This window comes from Choloepus didactylus, chromosome X (assembly GCF_015220235.1).
Source record: "Choloepus didactylus isolate mChoDid1 chromosome X, mChoDid1.pri, whole genome shotgun sequence".
Lineage (NCBI taxonomy): Eukaryota > Metazoa > Chordata > Mammalia > Pilosa > Megalonychidae > Choloepus > Choloepus didactylus.
Window position 1 is genome coordinate 183,746,688 of NC_051334.1, and position 12,320 is coordinate 183,759,007.

The following is a 12,320-nucleotide window of genomic DNA, read 5'->3' on the forward strand; positions in this document are numbered from 1 at the left end:
GGTTGTTTGTCATTCTGTTGTTGAGTTGCAGGCTCACATTATATATTTGGGATATTAAACCCTTATCTGATATGTGATTTCCAAATATTGTCTCCCATTGTGTAGGCTGCTTTTTAACCTTTCTGACAAAGTCTGTTGATGTACAAAAGTGTTTAATTTTGAGGACATCCCATTTGTCTGTTTGTTCTTTGATTGCTCATGCTTTGGGTATAAGGTCTAGGAAACTACCTCCTATCACAAGATCTTTAGGAAATTGCCCCACATTTTCTTATAAGAGTCTTATGGTCTTAGTGTTAATGTTTAGGTCTTTGATCCAATTAGAGTTAATTTTTGTGTAAGGTGTGAGGTAGGAGTCCTCTTTCATTCTTTTGGATATGGATATCCAGTTCTCCAAACACCATTTATTGAAGAGGTTGCTCTGTCCCAGTTGATTTGGCTTGGCTGCCTTATCAAAGATCAATTGTCTGTAGATGCGAGAGTCTATTTCTGAACACTCAATTTGATTCCATTGGTCGATATCTCTGTCCTTATGCCAGTACCATGCTGTTTTGAGCACTGTAGGTTTGTAATATGCTTCAAAGTCAGGTATTGTGAGACCTCCCACTTTGTTCCTTTTTCTCAAGAAATTTTTGGCTATTCAGGGCACATTGCCCTTCCAAATAAATTTGGTTATTGATTTTTCTATTTCTGCAAAGTAAGTTGTTGGGATTTTAATTAATACTGCATTGAATCTATAAATCAGTTTAGGTAGAGTTGACTTCTTAATTATATTTAGTCTTCCAATCCATGAACATGGTATGTTCTTCCATTTTTTTAGGTCCTGTTCGATTTCTTTTAGCAGTTTCTTGTAATTTTCTTTGTATGGGTCTTTTGTAGTCTTCGTTAAGGTTATTCCCAAATACATGATTCTTTTGGTTGCTATTGTAAATGGAATTTTTTTCTTGATTTCCTCCTCTTTTTGCACACTACTTATGTATAGGAACACTACAGATTTTTGCATGTTGATCTTGTTGCCTGCCACTTTGCTGTATTCATTGATTAGCTCTAATAGCTTTGCTGTAGATTTTTCTGCATTTCCTACATATAGAATCATGTCATCTGCAAAGAGTGAAAGTTTTACTTCTTCCTCTCCAATTTGGATGCCTTTTATTTCTTTTTCTTGCCTAATTGCTCTAGCTAGAACTTCCAGCACAATGTTGAATAACAATGGTGACAGTGGGCATCAGTATCTTAAATATATCATACCACTGTCTTCTCTCCTCTGTGGTTTCTGCGGAGAAATCTGAAAAGTCTTATCAAGCTTCCCTTGTATGTGATGGACTGCTTTTCTCTTACTGCTTTCAGAATTCTCTCTTTGCCTTTGACATTGGACAATCTGATCAGTAATTGTCTTGGAGTAGGTATATTGGGATCTCTTCTGATTGGGGTGTGCTGTACTTCTTGAATCTGTAATTTTCTGTCTTTCATAAGAGCTGGGAAATTTTCAGTGACTATTCCTTCTATTATTCTTTCTGCCCCTTTTCCCCTCTCTTCTCCCTCTGGGACACCCATAACATGTATATTCAAGTGCTTCATGTTGTCACTCAGCTTCCTAAGATCCTGCTCATATTTTTCCATTCTTTTCACCACCTGTTCTTTTGTGTGTATGAATTCAAATGTCTTATCTCCCAATTCATTGATCCTTTCTTCTGCTGGTTGAAATCTACTGTTGTATCCCTCCACTGTCTTTTTCATCTCCTCCTTTATGCCCTTCATTCCCATAGGTTCTGCCATTTGTTTTCTCAAGTTCATGAATTCTTCTTTACAGTCATCCACTGTCTTCCTTATATCATTTATCTCCTTTGCTATATCTTCCCTCAATTCATTAACTTATTTTTTGAACTGATTTAGGAAATTTGTTCGATTTTCCTTCAGTTCATTGAATTGATTCAGCATTAGTCACCTCAACTCCTGTATCTCAGTTGAACTATTTGTTTGTTCCTTTGACTGGTCCATATTTTCATGTTTCCTCGTATGGCTCGTTATTGTAAGCTATCTAGGCATCTGACTATCTTGATTAGTTTATTCTGGAGCTTGTTTTCACTGTTTTACCTAGGGTTTTCTTGTTAGTTGGCTTTGTTCTCTAACCTTTGATGTTTAGTTCAGTTTATTCTAGGCCTGTAACTTAGGATGTATTTAGTTGATCAGAGTTTTTTACCTCTTGTTTTACTGTTTCTTGCCCTGCCTCTATGTAGCCTTTTTTGCGTGTGTGAGCATCTCCTCAGATATGGTCAACCCTAGTCAGATTTTCCCAGTCCAGAGAGGCCCAGGTCTCAGGAGGAAAGTATGGAGTTTCCTTGAGAATGAGACTTTCCAGTGAGGCCTTTAGACTCTGTGCATTTCCTACTGTGTACAGCAGGTGGCATTTGCCAACCTGCAGCTCCCCCACCAGTGTAAGGAGGTATGAAACTTTTAGTTCTCCTGGTGACCCTGACACTATTGGGGGCATGACTGGCTGAAGTTGGTTTCTGAATTCCAGCCCCTGGGGTCTGAGTTACCCAAAGGAGGGCTGCCACTGGAGATGGACCACACCTCATTTCTCTTGGGGAAGTTATGGTCTTTATCAAATTGTCTCCCCCACTAGACTTATTGCTTTGTTGCTCAGAGCCATATTAGCTCTGCTCTTGCCTGGGCCCAAATTGCAAGTCTTTGAGGCTTTCTGTAATGGGCTACTTAGAATTGTTATTTTTTAAAAAAGAGGAAAAGAAAAAAAATGAAAGTAGAAAAAGAAAGGCTGAGTATAGGCTATTTAAAGAAAAGCCCTTTAATATCATCCTTGCAGCTCTGATGGGCTATTGAAATGCAAAAAGACAAGGAGTTGGAGAGCAATTAAGGTGCAAAAAAAAAAAAAAAACTGGAATAACTGACTTTTCAGAGAAGGGCCTTGGCCCTCTGGGTTTATATATGTGCCTGATTCTATTTGAGCCCAGCCCTTTTCTGTATTATGTTCACCCTCAACTCCAAAAGTCTCTGTTTTTGTTTTTGTTTTTTTTTTTCTGCTATTTTTACTAGTCCTATTGCCCCTCTGCCAGGCTGACTGCTCCCAGATTTTCTGTTGTCTGGTCTCAGTCTATCTATGTTTGGAGTTTTTGTTCAGCAGTCTGGATTTGTTAATCAGAGCTGCAATTGCAGTTCTCCCTCCTAGTTCCCAGCACTGATGGTCCTTCCTCCCTTGGGATTGTGCCTGGCAGGGAGGGGCACAGGCCCCCTGGCCAGGAGAACTTACAGATTTCACTGATCTCAGGTGCTCCACACGTTTGTGACTGATGTATGACTGTGTCCAATCTCAGATTCCTCTGCAGTGTCCATTCCACACAGTTCCTGGCTATCTACCAGCTGCCCCAGAGGAGTAGCTAAAACACACACCTCACCACTCCACCATCTTGCCCCACCCCTCCATTGTTTTTCTTTAACTTAATAAAAAAATTAGAAAACAAATAATAAAAAACATTTCAAACAGAACCAAAACAAAGGATAAGAAAAAACAAATAACGTAAAATAACTACATTGCTTCCAACATGTTCCTGCCCTACCCCAGGAAAATAAACTATAACCAAACAAAGGAATAAGAGAAACAATTAATGTAAAGTAACTACATTGCTGCCAACTTGTTCATACCATACCCCCCCAAAATTAACAAACCATAGTTGTTCCTGAGCATTCTGATGACATTGTTTACCCTGCATAACTTATCTGTTCTTATTAGATTATCATTCCCCCTTCATTATATGCTGTCCATCACTAGTTCCCCTATATTCTACAATATAAACCATTTATTTTACATTTTTCACAGAGTTCACATTAGTGGTAACATATATAATATTTCTCTTTTTGTGCCTGGCTTATTTTGCTCAGCATTATATCCTCAAGATTCATCCATGTTGTCATATGTTTCACAACATTTTTCCTTCTTACTGCTGCATAGTATTCCATCGTGTGTATATACCACATTTTAGTTATCCACTCATCTGTTGAAGGACATTTGGGCTGTTTCCATCTCTTGGCAATTGTGAATAATGCTGCTATGAACACTGGCGTGCAGATATCTGTTCATGTCATTGCCTTCAGATCTTCCAGGTATATACCAAGAAGTGAAATTGCTGGATCGAAGGATAACTCCACATCTAGTTTTCTAAGGAACCAAAAGATGGTCTTCCAGAGTGGCTGTACCATTATATAGTCCCACCAGCAATGAATAAGAGTTCCAATTTCTCCACATCCTCTCCAGCATTTGTAGTTTCCTGTTTGTTTAATGGCTGCCAATCTAATTGGTGTGAGATGATATCTCACTGCGGTCTTAATTTGCATCTCCATAATAGCTAGTGAAGATAAACATTTTTTTCATGTGTTTCTTGGCCCTTTGTATTTCCTATTCAGAGAACTGTCTTTTCATTTTATAATTGGGCTGTCTGTACTATTGTCATTGATTTGTAAGTTTCTTTATATATGCAAGATATCAGTCTTTTGTCAGATACATGGTTTCCCAATATTTTTTTCCCATTGAGTTGGCTGCCTCTTCACCTTTTTGACAAATTCCTTTGAGGCACAGAGGCTTTTAAGTTTGAGGAGTTCCCATTTATCTGTTTTTTCTTTTGTTGCTTGTGCTTTGGGTGTAAGGTCTAAAAAATGACCTCCTAATACAAGGTCTTGTAGATGTTTCCCTACATATCTTCTAGGAGTTTTATTGTACTGTCTCATATTGAGGTCTTTAATCCATTTACATAGGGTGTGAGGTAAGGGTCCTCTTTCATTCTTTTGGATATGGCTATCCAGCTCTCCCAGCCCCATTTGTTGAACAGACTGTTGTGTCCCAGTTCAGTGGTTTTGGGGGCCTTATGATCAGGCAACCATAGATCTGGGGGTCTATCTCCAAATTCTTAGTTCAATTCCTGTGACCAATATGTCTATCTTTGTGCCAGTACAATGTTGTTTTGACTACTGTGGCTTTATAATAAACTTCAAAGTCAGGATGTGTAAGACCTCCCACTTCAATTTTCTTTTTTAGAATGTTTTCAGCAATTTGTGGCATCTTTCCCTTCCATATAAATTTCATAACCAGCCTTTTCAAGTCTGCAAAGTAAGTTGTTGGAATTTTGATTGGAATTGCATTGAATATGTAGATGAATTTGGGTAGAATTGACATCTTAATGACATTTAGCCTTCCTATCCATGAACATGGAATATTTTTCCATCTTTTTAGGTTCCCTTCTATTTCCTTTAGTAAAGTTATGTAGTTTTCTATGTATAGGTCTATTATATCCTTGGTTATGTTTATTCCCAGGTACTTGATTTTTTTTAGTTGCTATTGAGAATGGAATCTTTTTCTTGAGTGTCTCTTCAGTTAGGTCATTTATGGTGTATAGGAATACTACTGACTTAAGTGCATTAATCTTGTACCCCACTATTTTGCTAAATTTGCTTATTAGTTCAGTTTGCTGTGTCATCAATTTCTCAGGGTTTTCCAGATATAAGATCATATCATCTGCAAATAATAACAGTTTTACTTCTTCCTTTCCAATTTGGATGCCTTTTATTTCTTTGTCTTGCCAGACTGCACTGGCTAGCACTTCTAGCACAATGTTGAATAACAGTGGTGAAAGTGGGCATCCTTGTCTCATGGTTGATCTTAGGGGGGAGGCTTTCAGTCTCTCACAATTGAGTACTATGCTTGCTGTGGGTTTTTCATATGTGCCCTTTATCATACTGAAGAAGTTTCCTTCAATTCCTACCTTTTGAGGTGTTTTTATTAAAAAAGAATGCTGGATTTCATCGAATGCTTTTTCTGCATCTGTTGAGATGATCATTTGAATTTTTTGCTTTTGATTTGTTAATGTGTTGTATTACATTGATTGATTTTCTTATGTTGAAACATCCTTGCATGCCTGGAATGAACCCCACTTGGTCATGGTATATGATTTCTTTTAATGTGTCTTTGGACTTGATTTGCAAGAATTTATTGAGAAGTTTTGCATCTATATTCATGAGGGAGTTTGGCCTGTAGTTTTCCTTTCTTATAGCATCTTTTCCTGGTTTTTGTATTAAAGTGATGTTGGCATCATAAAATGAGTTAGGTAGTGTTCCATTTTCTTCAATGTTTTGAAAGAATTTAGGCAAGATTGGTGTCAGTTCTTCTTGGAAAGTTTGGTAGAATTCCCCTGTGAAGCCATCTGGCCCTGGGAATTTATTTGTTGGAAGCTTTTTGATGGCTGATCAGAGCTCTTTGCTTGTGATTGGTTTGTTGAGGTCTTCTATTTCTTCTCTGGTCAGTCTAGGTTGTTCATGTGTTTCCAGGAAATTGCCTATTTCCTCTACATCATCTAGTTTGTTGGGATACAGTTGTTCATAGTATTCTCTCATAATTTTTTTATTTCTTCAGAGTCCTCAGTAATGTTGCATTGCTCAATTGTTATTATGTTTATTTGGGTCTTCTCTCTTTTTTGATTTTGTCAGGCTAGCTAGGGGCTTGTCAATCTTGTTGATCTTCTCAAAGAAATAGCTTTTGATTTTCTTTATTCTATTTTTTTTGTTCTCTATGTCATTTATTTCTGCTTTAAACTTGTTATTTCTTTTCTTCTACTTGGTTTAGGATTAGTTTGCTATTCATTTTCTAGCTTCTTCAGTTGTTCCTTAGTTCTCTGATTTTAGCTCTTTCTTCCTTTTTAATGTATGCATTTGGAGCTATAAATTTCCCCCTCAATACTGCCTTTGCTGCATCCCATGTTTTGATATGTTGTGTTCTCATTTGCATTCATTGCTATATATTTAGCAATTTCTCTTGCTATTTCTTCCTTAACCAACTGATTGTTTACAAGTGTGTTGTTTAACTTCCAGATATTTGTGAATGTTCTAAATCTTTGATGGTTATTGACTTCTAGCTGTATTCCAGTGTGATCACAGAATGTACTTTCAATAATATCAATCTTTTTAAGTTTATTGAGGCTTGTTTTATGGCCCAGCATATGATCTATTCTGGAGAATATTCCATGAGCACTAGAGAAGAATGTGTAACTTTGTGATTTGGGATGTAATGTTCTATATATGTCTGTTAAGTCAAATTCATTTATCACATTGTTTAGGATTTTACTCTCCTTATTACTCCTCTGTCTGATTTATCTACTATAGGAGAGAGAGATGTATTGACATCTCCCACAATTATTGTGGAAACATCTATTGCTTCATTCAGTTTTGCCAATGTTTGTCTCATGTACTTTGGTGCACCTTGATAGGGTGCGTAGACAATTATGACTGTTATTGTTCTTGTTGAATTGTCCCTTTTATTGGTATATAGTGACCTTCTTTGTCTATTATAACATACTTTCATTTAAAGTCCATTTTATTTGATATTAATATTTCTACTTCTTTCTTTTGGCTGTAGCTTGCATGGAATAATTTTTTTCCATCTTTTCACTTTCTATTTCTTTGTGTCTCTGGGTCTAAGATGAATCTCTTGTAAGCAACATTGATGGTTCATATTTTTTAATCCATTCTGTCAATCTCTATCTTTTAATTGGGGAGTTTAGTCCATTCACATTCAATGTTATTGCTGTCAAGGCATTTCTTGAATCAGCCATCTATCCTTTGGTTTTTGTTTGTCATATATATTTTTTCCCTCTCTCTATTTCCTTTAATGTACCTGTCCTAGTTTGCTAATGCTGCAGAATGCAAAACACCAGAGATGGATAGGCTTTTATAAAATGGGGGTTTATTTCACTACACAATTACAGTCTTAAGGCCACAAAGCATCCAAGGTAACACATCAGCAATCGGGTACCCTCACCGGAGGATGGCCAATGGCCTCGGGAAAACCTCTGTTAGCTAGGAAGGTAGCTGGCATCTGCTCCAAAGTTCCGGCCTCAAAACGGCTTTCTCCCAGGACGTTCCTCTCTAGCAAGCTTGCTCCTCTTCAAAACATCACTCCCAGCTGCACTCTCTTTCCTCTTTGAGTCAGCTCATTTATATAGCTCCACCGATCAAGGCCCACCCCGAATGGGTGGGGCCACGCCTCCATGGGAACATCTCATCAAAATTATCACTGACAGCTGGGTGGGGCACACTGCAAGCAAATCCAACCAGAACCCAAAGGTCTGCCCCACACAAGACCACAAAGATAATGGCATTTGGGGGACACAATACATTCAAACTGGCACATTCCACCCCCTGGACCCCAAAATGACATTATCTTTCCAAATACAAAACACATTCATTTCATCACAATATCACAGAAACTTACATCATCCCAGTAACAATAGTCAAGTACAAAATCCCATCAAAATCAATTTAGGAATGCTCAGTCCTAAGGCATAATTTTTCTTTCGCTGTGGATCTGTGAACTTAGAACAAGTTATGTGCTCCCAATATACAAAGGAGAGACATTCATAGGATAAACATTCCCATTGCCATAAGGAGAAACAGTAAAGAAAACAGGGTTAACAGGACCAAAACAGTTCCTAAAACCTGCAGGACAAACTCCATTAGATTTCAAAGTCTGAGAGTCATTTACAGAACAATGTTGCATCCTTGGGGCTTGAGAGAGCGGGAGCATAACCCTTCCCAAGGGCCTTTTTGGCAGCTGTTTCCTCTCCAAATGCTTGGGTGAGTGCTCCAACATTTCCACACATTGGGGAGACCACCTTCTCGGCTCCACCCTCCTCAAACCTCGGGGCAGCTCCCGGATTCCCTTCCATCTCCGGGGCACATGCTCAACCCCTTCAGAACAGTGGGGTGGCAGCCAGGCTCTCCTCAATTCCCTGGAAATGTGCTCCACCCTCTTTGGGACCTGAGGTGGCAAAACTCTTCCAGAGCATCGAGGTGGAAAGCCCGCCCTCGACCTCCAGGGCAAACTCACCCTTTCCATGCATGTGGGCTGCTCCGCTCTCCCAGCCCGAGACCTCCTGACTCCAGACCTCAACCTCCATGGCTCTGTCTTTGAAGAGATTTTTCCTTTAATTTTTTCCTTGTCTGTCTCCTCCAGTCCAGACAGGCAATGGCTCTGTCTATAAAGATCTCGCAAAAATTCTGTTGGCTTTGCATGAAGCATGCAGGGGTCAAAGCCATCAGACAATAGGACGTTCCACAAATCCTTTCTGGATAATTCCATCTCCAATCTTGGCTTGTACTGAAATGGCGGCTGGATTCCATATTTGGTTACATCCTCACATTGGGCTGTAGCTTCTGGGATTCCACCCCCTGGAAGCTCGTAATTTTCCAAGCCATCAGCTTCTGGTTTCTTGGAACCCAAGAGTTCAGTTCTAAGTTTATCTCTCTCTGCTCGCATTTTACTATAAGCTGCAAGGAGAAGCCAGGGTATATCTTCCACATGTAGTCTGGAGATCTCCTCAGCTAAGTATTCCAGGTTGCCACTTTTAAATTCTTCCTTCCATCTGACACCAGGACTCAATTTTGCCAAATTCTCTGCCACTTTAAAACAAGGATCGCCTTTCTTCCAGTTTACAACAACACATTCACCATTTCTGTTCAAGGCCTCATCAGAAGTATCTTTAGAGTCCATATTTCCACAAACAGTCTCTTTAAAGCAGTTTTGGCCTTTTCTATCAAGCTCCTCACAATTCTTCCAGAATCTTCCCCTTATCCACTTAAAAAGCCATTCCAACATGTTTGGTATTTGCAGACTCAGCAGCAAAAGCACCCCACTTCTCTGGTACCAAAATCTGTCCTAGTTTGCTAATGCTGCAGAATGCAAAACACCAGAGATGGATAAGCTTTTATAAAACGGGGGTTTATTTCACTACACAATTACAGTCTTAAGGCCACAAAGCATCCAAGGTAACACATCAACAATCGGGTACCTTCACCGGAGGATGGCCAATGGCCTCCGGAAAACCTCTGTTAGCTAGGAAGGCAGCTGGCATCTGCTCCAAAGCTCCAGCCTCAAAACGGCTTTCTCCCAGGACGTTCCTCTCTAGCAAGCTTGCTCCTCTTCAAAACATCACTCCCAGCTGCACTCTCTTTCCTCTTTGAGTCAGCTCATTTATATAGCTCCACCGATCAAGGCCCACCCCGAATGGGTGGGGCCACGCCTCCATGGGAACATCTCATCAAAATTATCACCGACACCTGGGTGGGGCACACTCCAAGCAAATCCAACCAGCACCCAAGGGTCTGCCCCACACAAGACCACAAAGATAATGGCATTTGGGGGACACAATACATTCCGGATATGGGTTTGCCTTCCCTGCATGACATGCTTCTGCCAAAACTACGATACGTGGACTTACAGAATGCCTCATCCACCATCATGGTATTCCACACAGCATTGCTTCGGACCAAGGAACCCACTTCACAGCAAATGAAGTGAGGGAATGGGCACATGCTCATGGAATTCTGTGGTCTTATCATGTTCCCCATCATCCAGAAGCAGCTGGGTTGATAGAACGGTGGAATGGCCTATTGAAGACTCAATTACGACGCCAACTAGGTGGCAATACCTTGCAGGGCTGGGGCAGTGTTCTCCAGGAGGCTGTGTATGCTCTGAATCAGCGTCCACTCTATGGTGCTGTTTCTCCCATAGCCAGGATTCATGGTTGGAAACAGGAGTAGCACCACTCACTATCACTCCTAGTGATCCACTAGGGAAATTTTTGCTTCCTGTCCCTGCAAGTTTAAGCTCTGCTGGTCTACAAGTCTTGGTTCCAAAAGGAGGAGTGCTTCCACCAGGAAACACAACAATAATCCCATTGAACTGGAAGTTAAGGCTGCCACCTGGTCACTTTGGGCTTCTTTTGCCTCTGAATCAACAGGCAAGTAAGGGGATTACTGTACTGGCTGGGGTGATTGATCCTGACTATGAAGGGGAAATAGCACTGCAACTACACAATGGAAGTAAAGAAGAGTTTTCCTGGCATACAGGAGATCCCCTGGGGTGTCTCTTAGTACTACCATGCCCCGTGATTCAAGTCAATGGAAAACTGCAACAACCCAATCCAGGCAGGAATACCAATGGCCAAGAAACTTCAGGAATGAAGGTTTGGGTCACCCCACCAGGCAAAGAACCATGGCCAACTGAAGTGCTTGCTGAGGGTAAAGGGAACATGGAATGGGTAGTGGAAGAAGGTCGTGATAAATATGAACTACGGCCAAGTGACCAGTTACAGAAACGAGGACTATGATGATATGAATATTTCCTCCTCGTTTTGTTATGATTATGTTTGTATTTGTCTGTGAAGAAAATATTTTTGCTTTCTTCTCTGTCTTATCCCCTTATCATATGGCATAAGCTGTAATGTTCATTTTGAAGATATGGTTTTAGGTGATGTGTACAACTGCCAAGTTGACAAGGGGTGGACTGTGATGGTTGGGTTCATGTGTCAACTTGGCTAGGTGGCCTAGCTGTCTGGTCAAGCGGGCACTGGCTTGACGATTGCTGTGAGGCTATTTGAGGCTGGTTAATAAACCAACGGGCTGGTTTGTCGGATCATCAGTCAATTGACTGCAGCTGACTGATGACTCATCAAGGGGCGTGCTTCCACAGTGAGAGAATGCAATTGGCTGGATTTGGTCCGGGTGATCAGTTGGAGGCTTATAAGCCGGACGGTTAGAGAACCTTCACTTCTTCTTCAGCTGCTCAGTGAAGCTTTTCCTGGGGAGCTCGTCGAAGTTGCCAGTTCGTTTTCTGAGGAGTTCGTCAAAGTTGTCGGTTCGTTTCCTGAGGAGTTTGTCAAAGTTGTCGGTTCGTTTCCCGAGGAGTTCGTCGAACATCTTCCTTGGACTTGACAGCTTGTTGATGGCTCTGCAGAATTTGGACTCGTGTGCTCCCGCAGTTGCATGAGTCACTTTTACAATTTGATAATAAGGGACATCTCTCATTGAGTCTGTTTCCAAGGAGAACCCTAACTAATACAGTACCCTTACTAAATCTCTTTAGTTCTGAACCCTTCTCCATACTTCTCTCTCCTTTCTTTGTTTCTCTGCTGGTAGGGCTTCCTTTAGTATCTCTTGTAGGGCAGGTCTCGTTAGCAAATTCTATCAGCATTTGTTTGTTTGTGAAGATTTTAAGCTCTCCTCAAATTTGAATGAGAGCTTTGCTGGGTAAAGAATTCTTGGTTGGCAATTTTCTCTTCCAGAATTTTAAATATGTCATGCCATTGCCTTCTCACCTCCATGGTGGCTGCTGAGTAGTCACTACTTAGTCTTATGCTGTTTGCCTTGTATGTGGTGAACTGCTTCTCTCTTGCTGCTTCCAGAACTTGCTTCTTCTCTTCAGCACTTGATAATCTGATCAGAATACGTCTCAGAGTGGGTTTATTTGGATTTATTCTGTTTGG